The sequence below is a fragment of the Lissotriton vulgaris genome, chromosome 1_1 (genome assembly GCF_964263255.1).
Source record: "Lissotriton vulgaris chromosome 1_1, aLisVul1.2, whole genome shotgun sequence".
In the NCBI taxonomy this organism is placed as follows: Eukaryota; Metazoa; Chordata; class Amphibia; order Caudata; family Salamandridae; genus Lissotriton; species Lissotriton vulgaris.
Window position 1 is genome coordinate 49525756 of NC_141685.1, and position 11442 is coordinate 49537197.

Genomic DNA, 11442 nt, shown 5'->3' on the forward strand with positions numbered 1-11442 from the left:
CATCCAGCTCGCCGCCTTCCTCGAAGCCAACAAATCACTCGACCCCTCACAATCTGGCTTCCGAGCCAAACACAGCACTGAGACCGCCCTCATCGCAGCAACAGACGACATTCGAACTCTACTGGACAATGGAGACACAGTCGCCCTCATCCTCCTCGACCTCTCTGCAGCCTTCGACACAGTCTGCCACAGCACCCTTTTACAACGCCTCAGAAATATCGGAATCCAAGGAAAGGCACTGGAATGGATCACCTCGTTCCTCACCGGAAGAACCCAGAGAGTTCGCCTCCCACCATTCAAGTCCGAGGCCTCTGAAATCATCTGCGGCGTACCTCAAGGATCCTCACTCAGTCCCACCCTCTTCAACGTATACATGAGCCCCCTCGCGGCCATCGCCCGCCAACACAACCTCAACATCATCTCTTACGCGGATGACACTCAACTGATCCTATCCCTCACCAAGGACCCCAGCACCGCCAAAACTAACCTACACGAGGGAATGAAAGAAGTCGCTGAATGGATGAAACAAAGCCGTCTGAAACTGAACTCAGACAAAACAGAAGTCCTCATCTTAGGTAAATCCCCCTCTGCATGGGACGACTCTTGGTGGCCGGAAGCCCTCGGAAAAGCACCCATCCCGACAGACCACGCACGGAACCTAGGCGTCATCCTGGATTCTTCACTCTCTATGAACAGACAAGTCAGCGCCGTATCCTCTTCCTGCTTTAACATTCTTCGCATGCTCAGAAAAACATTTCGCTGGATCCCCTCCGAAACAAGGAAAACAGTCACCCACGCTCTGGTCACGAGCCGACTGGACTACGGAAACACCCTCTACGCAGGTACTACCGCAAAACTCCAGAAGAAACTACAACGAATCCAAAACGCCTCAGCTAGGCTCATATTAGACATCCCACGCAACGAACACATCTCTGGTCACCTTAAAGACCTCCATTGGCTACCCGTCAATAAGAGGATCACTTTTAGACTGCTTACCCACGCACACAAATCACTCTACAACATCGGACCAGAGTGCCTCAACTCTCGACTGTCCTTTTATACCCCCTCCCGCCAACTTCGCTCCTCCAGCCAAGCCTTCGCCACTGTACCTCGCATCAACAAGACCACCATGGGAGGCAGATCCTTCTCATACCTGGCTGCCAAAACATGGAACTCTCTCCCCGATTACCTTCGCCTCACCCAGAATCACCTAGCGTTCAGAAAGCAGCTTAAAACGTGGATATTTGACAAATAATCCTCCTCCCCTTCCTAAGCGCCTTGAAACCCTCTGGGTATGTAGTGCGCTATATAAATGTTATGACTTGACTTGACTTGACTGCACTGCCTTTTGGGTTATACAGAGCACCAGCGACGTTCCAAAAACTTATGAACAAAGTTTGCTCCCAACATCAGGAGTACTCCTTAGCCTTCATAGACGATATCATAATATTTAGCCCTAACTGGGAACTACATCTCGTCCATTGTGGGAAGATATTCCAAGCACTTAGGACTGCAGGGCTCCACGTGAACTCCAAAAAGTCCAGGATAACCTTTACTAAAGTCAAATATTTGGGCTATTTATTGGGAGATGGGGCTATCGCTCTGCAACAAGAGAAATTGAGAGCAGTCTTAGATACCCTCTTCCCTACCACCAAAAAGGGCATTTGATCCTTTTTGGGCTTACAAGGCTACTACCGCCGGTTTAAACCCAATTATTCTGAAATAGCAGCACCACTAACCGACCTACTGAAGAAAGAGAAAAGGAACTAAGACTTGGTAAATCCTCCCCAAGCCGCCAGAAAGGCATTCCACGAGCTCAAGTGAGCCATAACCTAAGGCGGAGAAACCAGCAGGGAAGACCGGAAAAACACAGAACACCGAACAGCTTTACGAGAGAGAGAACTGGAGCCTTGCGGAGGTCACAGCTTGTTGGCGAGCAGAACACCCGAACCTGGCGGAGGAGGGAAAGTCAAAACAGAAGGAGACCAGACCTCACTGAAGGACGTGGAGTCACCACGCCATGGCCCTGGAGTAACGTGCTTTTACAGGAGCGTGGGCGTCTACGGGGCTTTTGGAAAGGGGCTGAGTCAGAGAGGGATGGGAGGGGAGGCTGAGGGGTGAAAGGGACGCAGGGAAAAGGAAATAAGTGAGATGGAAAAGAAAGACAAGAGCAGAAATCATCGGCTACTCTTTTTCTTTTGGTTGCTCGAACCTCACATCCTCCCTTGTCTAAACCATAAAGCAAAAACACTTACCTGGGTCTTTTCCTTCTGTCCGAGGGACGACGGCGGCCGAGGCTCACCTAAGGGACTGAAGAGGAAGACCCTGTGGGAAAGAAGAATATAACAGAGACAATCAATCATTGTGATTTCCTGTAATACTAATAAAAAGTGCATACCAAGAAACTATTCAATGCAGTATGCTCCTTCTTGACCGACTCTTCTACAATGGGGAGCTACATACTTTCCCTACAGGGAATGGGAGACAGAAACACAGAGACCAACAGACACACACTCAGGAAAGCAAAGTAGGAAAACACTATATACAGTTTGTATATGCTTGCGTATGTACATTGTTTTATAAAGATGGTGGAACTATTCATTGTGAATGCACTTTCTTTTCTCAAGTCACACATGTATGAGACAGTTCAGAGTCTGGAAAGCACTGCACAGCCCCTGCCCTGAATGTTGCCTCTCAGTGTCCTGAAGATGCCCCCGTGCTCGAGAGTCACCCTGGGGTCAGAGGCCTCCCTCACCTCTGCTGGAGCCCCGCTCAGTGGGGGCTGCAGGGTCTGGGGGGAGGGATGCACCGGGGGCCCGGCTGCCTGTGAGGAGTGGGGCCCGGTGTGTTATTCCCCCTCCAAGTCACGCGCGAGCTCAACAAAACAAAACAAAACAACGCGTCTCACTGCTGGGCACGCGCAGGACCGCGCGTCACAGCTGCGCACGTGCGGAGCGAAGACACTACGTCCTATCGCCGAGTTAGGTCCTTGCACGGGGTACGGACTGTGAATCGCCCTGGACAGAGAACACTCAGCCTCACTGCGCATGCGCAGAAGAGAGACACTTCCCCCAGAGGAGCGGGCCGAGATGCTCTGCATTTAAACACTTCTCACCCTGTGCTGTGGCGCGAGGCGCCTCGCGCTCCGAGGCGGGAGCCAGTTGTATCTCATTCATTGTGTCCCCGCGCGGACACTGTTATTCTTGATCTTCTTTGTGTCTCTGCTCGGACCCCCGTCCCACCTGCTCTGGCTCTGAGCTGTAGTCCTTTACTGCGCTCCCTGCTGTCGGGGCCTGTGCTGTGAACTAAATGAAGAAATCTTTCTTGCATCGACTTCTGGAAATGGATTGTAGTAACATCGATGTCCGTCCTCAGCGCATGCGCAGTTGTTCATCCATCAGGCCCCCTTTAACCCTCGCTCCGCAGCGGGAGGTGAGTCTGTCTGCAGCGCATGCGCACCGAATCCAATGCCTCTTTAGCCCGCGCTGTGGGAAGCAGTGTCTGTCTCCAGCACATGCTCAGTTGTTCATCCATCAGGCCCTCTTTAACCCGCGCTCCGCAGCGGGAGGCGGGTCTGTCTTCAGCGCATGCGCACCGAATCCAATGCCTCTTTAGCCCGCGCTGTGGGAAGCAGTGTCTGTCTCCAGCACATGCTCAGTTGTTCATCCATCAGGCCCTCTTTAACCCGCGCTCCGCAGCGGGAGGCGGGTCTGTCTTCAGCGCATGCGCACCGAATCCAATGCCTCTTTAGCCCGCGCTGTGGGAAGCAGTGTCTGTCCCCAGCACATGCTCAGTTGTTCATCCATCAGGCCCTCTTTAACCCGCGCTCCGCAGCGGGAGGCGGGTCTGTCTTCAGCGCATGCGCACCGAATCCAATGCCTCTTTAGCCCGCGCTGTGGGAAGCAGTGTCTGTCTCCAGCACATGCTCAGTTGTTCATCCATCAGGCCCTCTTTAACCCGCGCTCCGCAGCGGGAGGCGGGTCTGTCTTCAGCGCATGCGCACCAAATCCAATGCATCTTTGGCCCACTCTATGGGAAGCAGTGTCTGTCCCCAGCACATGTGCAGTTGTTTATCCACAGGTCTTTTAACCCGACCCACAACAGAGAGCACAGCACCCACATGAAACCCCAGGTGAAGTCATTTATTTTATGCATTCTTATAAAGCGCGGACTTTACCCGAAGGTGTCACAGCACCGTACAATAGAACCAATAGAACCAGTTACGTTACATGAGAGAACTGTTACAGGATGGAACAAATACAATTAGCAGGCCATAGAATCAAAACAACGCAGGCAAAAGGAACACAATCTCAAGCACAGACTGTACTAGAACTTAGAAATTGGGACGACTCTGGTTGGGAAGGCTTACTAGCCGCAGCCAGGGCAGGAGATCAATCACTTTTTGGGGGGATTGTTGCAAACGGCAATAAGTCGAGCAAGCCAGCCCAGGACTACCATCTAGATCCTAAACCATGGTTCAGACACTTTGCACATTTATATGCATGTCCGGGTTCCCCTTCAAGCGAAAACTTATGCATAATTAAGGAGCTGACAATGTCCAAGGAGTTTGAACCACTATATTTTAGTATCTTAGATACTAGGTAGGCTATAGCCGCCATTAAGCCGCCCAAAGCGCCAGGCCCAGATAACATCCCAGGAGACCTCTTTAGACATGACCCAGAGGTATGGGCACCGTATATCAACTTACTGTGCAATGCAATTAGCAGAGGGCAGCCTATCCCTATATCATGGAAGGGCACGGAGATCATCCCTATATACAAAAAGGGCAGTAGGGACGATCCTGCTAATTATAGACCTATCAGCTTGATAGACATTACCCAAAAGGTCTATTCAAAGCAGATACTGGACAGGCTCAACAACTGGCCAGTTGACAACAACATATTATCCCCATGCCAGGCAGGGTTCAGAAAAAGAATCAGCACCATTGATCAGGTGTTTAGGCTGCTAACCATTGCCTGGAAGTATACTAAACTAAGATCCGGCAACTATGATACATATGCACTGTACTTTACTATTTAAATTGTGTATTGCACCGAGAACCTAATGGCCGTGTTATTTGCACTGATTCTACTAACTGCACCTTATCTTGGAATTGCGTATTTGCACAAATGTAATGATACCCAAAAATCTGAAATTTACTTTCTCAAGGATTATGACATTGGACGGAAATGATATATCTATAAAGATTGCATTGTTTTTTCTTTTATGATTCCATGAATCGAATAAAGATGTTTTGAATGAAATAGACAGCAATATCCAATCCATAATGTAGCAAAATACAGTAAACTTAGGTAAAGTGCATATTGTGAATAGTACAATACAAATGACTTCAAAGATCGCACATAGATTTCCGTGCACCCGTAGCTACTCTCAAAAAGGTGCCAATGCTCAAGATCAATTCAACATTGTCCAATTTAAATTTGCAGTCAAGAGCGTCTGATAAATTAATAGGTGACAATTTTTTAAAATACGGAATTAGAAACCATAGTGCATATTTTATATAGTATCTACTAAAGAATAAAAAGTGTAAAAGTGTTTGACCGCTGTGACCATCACATGGACATGGCAGGGAGTCACGTTTTGCTTTATAGCTATAGGGAAAACAAAGCAAATATCTTACTGTCCCAGCTCTTAGACACAATAGGAGGCCTCTCTCCCATGTTATGTTATGTTATGTTATGTTATGTTATGTTATGTTATTCAATTTTGTATAGCGCACGTATGCTGCAGCCAAGTGGCGTCCCGGCGCTTTGGAGAATTGAGAACACAACACGTCAGAGAAGGTAAAGGAAATAGGCCTAAGCTGTAGAGAAGAGGAAGGTTTTTAGTGCCTTCCTAAAAGGGAGCAAGTCAGGGATGGAACGGAGAGGGGCCGGCAGAGAATTCCAGAGGGCTGCCGCCAGCCAGCCGGAATGAGCATATCTAATGATTTATTTAGCCATTCACAGAAGCTATCATAACCGCGGGAAACTTCAGTAGGGGGTAGAGGATGAAATTTCATCAGAAGCTGATGAAAATGCTCTAAATTCAAGTTTTTCCAGGGACGTCTGAAACTGGCTGGGGTGTTGTTTTTAGAAGGGGGAATGGTAGTGATGATACGAATTTCAATCAAATGATGGTCAGTCCAGGACATAGGTCTAGGATGAAGCACTGAGATATTAGTAGCAAGATTCGTCAGAACGGGATCTAATAGATGGCCGCCTGTGTGAGTCGGTAATTGGACCATTTGAATCAATTGGAACGCTTCGAGATCTGCTAACAAGCTATGGACTGAGTTAGAAAGAGGGGCATCCATATGCAAGTTAAGGTCGCCGATAATCGTAAAGTTGGCAGTTTTTAAAGCTAAGGAGGAGATCACCTCCGGGAGGCTTTGACGAAGAGCGACATCAGGACCGGGGGGCCTATAAATTAATAGTCCAGTAAAAGTGAAGTGGGAATTCACTGAGATGTTAAAAAGAGCGCTCTCACATCCTGCTATGGTGATGGGTTTCCAAATGCAGGGGTAGCACGTTTTTAGCGCAACTGCAATACCTCCACCTCTAGCATTGCGAGGGAGGGAGTACATGGTGTAACCCACGGGGAGGGCTAAATTAATGACCGCCATGGACTGATCATGTAGCCAGGTTTCCGTGAAAAAAAAGATATCCGGATTATCATCAGTAATCAAAGAGAAAACTTCTTGGGAGTGACATGACAATGATCTGACATTCAAATGTAAAACTTTAAGGGTAGATTGAGTAGTTGTGCCTGCAACAGCGTCTGGTTGATTGCCAGCTGGGGGCCTAGACTGGAGACTCTTGATAGGCATGGGCATAGGGAGTTTAAAGGAACAGGTGGGGCACAGAAAAGGCCCACTGAGAGGATCCAAGGAGCCATGACCGCAATCTCGTACCTGGTGTCGCAGTAGTCGCAAGTTCTCAGCAGATATCATCCTGAGATGTCCAGAGTCCCCTGCCCTAGCCCTGCCTTAGCGCTGACGGGCGCAGACGGGCAGGACTCTGGCGAGACTCAGGCGTAGTGAAGGCGCGACCGCTGCGCTAGACCGCTACGCTCCAGCCGAGCATTAAGTAGGCGAGTGGCGGTAACAAGCGCTAGCGCGCTAACCCCCAACAAGGAAGGTACCAGCCTTCCCAAGATGGCGTCGTCGTCACGTCGTAGTCACGTGACCCAGGAACCCCGGAGCCCGGACCCGCTAAGTAGCGGTGCTTGAATTTGTAATTATATGCGGTGAGGGCCAGGGGGGGTCGCAGCGGTAGCGGAGTAAAAGCAGGGTAAAATGCAACACAAATGAACCAAGATACAAAAAAGGGTTTTTAAAATGCAAAGCGTGAGCCACAGCACAGCGCTATTTAGGAAATCGCTCTAAGCGCTCTAGAACGCGGTGGTCACCTTCTTGCACTACCCATGTCTCCCATTGGGACATGGGTAGTGCAATATAACTTGGTAGACAATGCTCGGGGTACGCAATGGATATACATTTTGCAACAGTTTGATTATTCAATTCCCTTTCTATTCATTCCGCGCTATGAAGTGCGTACAATGCTGTCTTTAAAACTTTTTGGTCCATTGGTACAGCTGTGTTCGAATTGGCGAACAGTCTACCAAGGTTAATGCTTTTCAGACTCTTGACTACCCCAGGAAGCCATGGAATATTCATCTCTTTCTCACAGCGAAGACTATCATCTATTATGTCCTTTGTGTAGAGAAGCCTCGGGATTCTTCATTATGGATAGCCAAAATAGTGCGGGGCGGGCCCTTATGATGTCTTCAATGTATCCTAATTTCAGTTCGCCTTGACATATGTACAGATGGGTGGAGATTGGAGGGCCAAGAGTTTTCTACAAAATCTATTTTCCTCTGATTGGACGCAAGAGCATTTGGCAACGCTCCATACCTCTGCCCCATAGGTAGCTATTGGTACACTCTGAATCTTAAAAATCTTTAAAAAGGCTGGAATTGTTCTTGATCTTTTAGGGCGGAGGAGACTGAGGATTGAGTTAAAATCCCTCGAGAACTTACTTTTACAATATGCCAATTGTTCACACCAGGTGCCGTTCGCAGCGAAGACCATTCCCAGATAAGGTAAAGTAGCAGTGCAAGTTAATTTTTGGTCACCCACAGAGATAAAATTTAAAGGACATTTCCTTGGCCCACAAGGCATTATAAGAGATTTCTTAAAGTTTGTGCATAAATCTAAGCCGGACATAAAATCTGTGAAACCTCGAACTAAAGTGTGCAGTGCATTTGGTGTGCGACCAATAAAACCGCATCATCTGTGTATAAAAGCAATCGGAGAGGTTTGCCTTGAATTCTGGGAATATCATTAGTTAGTGTGATCAGTGATTTATGTAAATTGTTTATATATATGATAAATAGAAAAGGGGCCAGAACACACCCCTGTGTGACCACTCTGTCTACACTGATGTAATTGGAAACTTCTCCCCCACCAACAATCCTGACCCGCGCTTTCAGGTCCGTATGGAGATAGGCCAAAAAATGAACAAGGGTCTCATCCAGTCCATATTCTAAAAGGATGGACCATAGACGGGACCTATTGACAAAATCGAAAGCTGAGGACAGGTCCATAAAAGCTAAGTAAAGTGGCGAGTGCTGTGCAATAGTGTACTTCCCTATGATCAAATTAAGATTAGGGCTTTGCTCGTTTGTGCCAACGTTACCCCTGAAACCTAGTTGACATTGTTCTAAAATCTGATTGTCCTCTGTCCAGGTTAAAATGTTTGTGTATAAAACTCTGCCTAAAATTTTAAGGGTGTTATCTATGAGGGAGATCGGTCTACAGCAACAAGGTTGTGTGCAATCGCCCTTTTTAAAAATGGGAACAATCGTGCTAGTAGACCATGTCTTAGGCAGTGGGGCATTGGTTAGAATATTAAAAATATTTAACAACAGTGGGGTCCAAAAATCTGGTTTATATTTATTAAGATCGAAGGGCAACCCATCAGGGCCTGGAGTTTTATTGCCCACACTCTGACAGATAGCCTCCTCAACCTCGTTTATTGATAATGAGACTCAAGGTGGCACCCTGTTAATAAAAGGGTCGGATTAAAAAGCAGGCACTTGGTAAATAGTGGAAAAGTGACTTTCCCAGGTAGTGCTCATTATATTGCAGCTGATGGGAGTTAACGGTTGTCTCATTGAATTATACAATAAACCAAAGCACACAGCAGCTGACCAAGGTTTCGCACATCAACTTTTTCTGATTCCAAATAGTTAGTGGTGCATCCACTCTCACCATCCGCTGCCAAGGATGTCTGTCAGAGCAATATTACAAAAGAATAGAGAGGAGCACTCGATGAAGTCAACAGCACAAACAGTTCATTAATTATGTTAATCTTCTGTTCTTTTCTTTAATGTATTCTTTATTTTCCTTTTAAAATACAACGGCACAGCCAACGCGTTTCATTCCCTTTCGTGCCTAGGGAATTTCATCAGGGCATATAATGGATAATCATTCAGATACGATAGTCCTTGATATGATCGCACCTATGAAGCTGGTGCTGAGGGATAATCGCAATATGATCCCAAAGTATTCCTGAATTTGGATTGGCGCACAGTTCCAAGCGGAGTGTTTGTCGTAGTCTCCCAAATTAGCCACAATGTTAAGCTGAGACAGTCAACGAATATTTATCCTGGCCCCCTTAATGGATCAGCGGGGTCGGTGTGCACAGGATGACGAATGGCGTCCGGAATAATTACAATAGTGTTCGCAGGGTGCGGGACCTGTGATGAGGTCTCTGCAGTCCCCTGCTCCTCCCCATGGATTATTGGAATTATCCCTCTTTAAAGTAGGTACTCCTGCCAGTACCAACACATAAGGGCAAGCAGCGGGCGGCAGACTCAGGACATCCTGATTAGCCATTCATACTTGGGGCGGCAGGAACATTAATGCACAAGGTTCTAGACAACCTGTTCTGATTCGAGCTCCTGGGCCTGTTTAACCTATTGGCAACATCCCTGGTGGGGTTGGTATTTGAAATGGTTATTGGTATAGGGGGTTGTGAGGGGGAGGACCCTTTCCTATCTATGGGCAATTGAGGCATCCCCTGGATTGATTGTATATCAGGTGAAGGGTGATTGCGGGGCAGTAACTCTGGCGGTTTGCAACACAATTTCGGCATCAAAAATACTCATACCAACACCTACACTATCGATGGCCCTGCTCCCATCTACCTCTTTGATTTCGTCCACCTTTTCCCCCACTGTCCCCTTAAAACGTTTGGCTATTAAAATAGCCACCGCCTTCTTATCCGGGGAGATGAAAAGAACAGCTGGGGAAAGAGTTGTGACCTCATTCTATGCCAATCTTTGGAGAGGAGCTGTCTCCTGGAGGAGGCACACATCTGCCTCATGTTATCGAGGTAGGAAAGGATGGATCTCCTTTTATTGGGATTGTTGAGACCTCTCGCATTGAGAGTGAGAATTTTCAATGTGAGCTGGGAAATAGCGTGCCATAGTGAGTGCACCAGCTTTTGCCTGTATTTGGGTCCCTGTGATCCCTCTTACCACTGAGCTCCCAACGTCTGCTAGGCCTCCATTGCCCTGTGATCCTCTCTTCAACACCTTTAACCTGCATACCAGTTCTCCACCCTCCCCTCCCTAACCCAAACTTAGAAACCCATTAACCTCAAATTGTCCAGGGCCCGCCATTCGTACGTGCGCGTCCTTAGAAGTCGGAATAGTTGTGAATGTGTGTGGCCTGTTCCCCGTGTCTCTACACTCCCCGTGTCTCTACGCTCCCCGCAGACTTTTTCACTGCCCACCAAGCCTTGCAAATGTCACGTATCTGTCCCTCAGTCGTTCACGGTGTCATCATGGGGGAATGTCTCCTTTGACAATGTCTTCAGCACTGCCAGTCTTTCTTGTGCCATGGTCTTGGGGTCCGGTCTCCTTGCTCGCTCTGTGCTACGCCTCCCGTAGACCTTATGCCTATTTTCTCGAGGAGTTTTAATCTGTGGGCCCTCTGTATCCTCCTGGATTGGATTCTCGATGCCCAGCACCTGGCAAGTGTCCTGCATGGATCTGAGCTGGAGGAGTTTGCCCTGCCATATGAAAATCAGCCGGAAAGGGTGACCCAAAGAATATGGTATTCCTTGATTTCGAAGACGCGTGGTTGCCACTCGAAATACCCAACACTTTTGAAGGGTTATTAGAGCCAGGTCCTGGTACAAAGCTATGGAGTGGTCCTGATATCTTAGTGGTTGCTTGTGCCTGGCAGTACGTAGTGTACACTCTTTTAGTTTAAAGTCTGGAAAGTAAGCCAAAATATACTGTGGGGGCGCCCAGTATGCTCCTGAAGAGACCCTGCAGGTATTGTGTGATGTCTGGCCCTTCTTCTTTAGGTGGAACTCCCTTAACGTGGATGTTGTTTCGCCGAGACCGATCCTCCAGGTCTTCTGTGTG

The 11442-nt window shown here is 47.8% G+C and overlaps 1 long non-coding RNA gene across 1 annotated transcript in view; it reads right to left on the reverse strand.

Moving 5' to 3' along the window:
• LOC147737189 (uncharacterized) overlaps positions 1-2878 on the reverse strand; it is a 72170-nt gene extending 69292 nt beyond the window's left edge. Inside the window, exons 1-2 of the long non-coding RNA XR_015295535.1 lie at positions 2756-2878; positions 2256-2325 (exon numbers count right to left, since the gene is read on the reverse strand). This is a non-coding gene — a long non-coding RNA (uncharacterized LOC147737189). The remainder of the gene's footprint in view (positions 1-2255; positions 2326-2755) is intronic.
• Positions 2879-11442: the final 8564 nt, after the last annotated feature.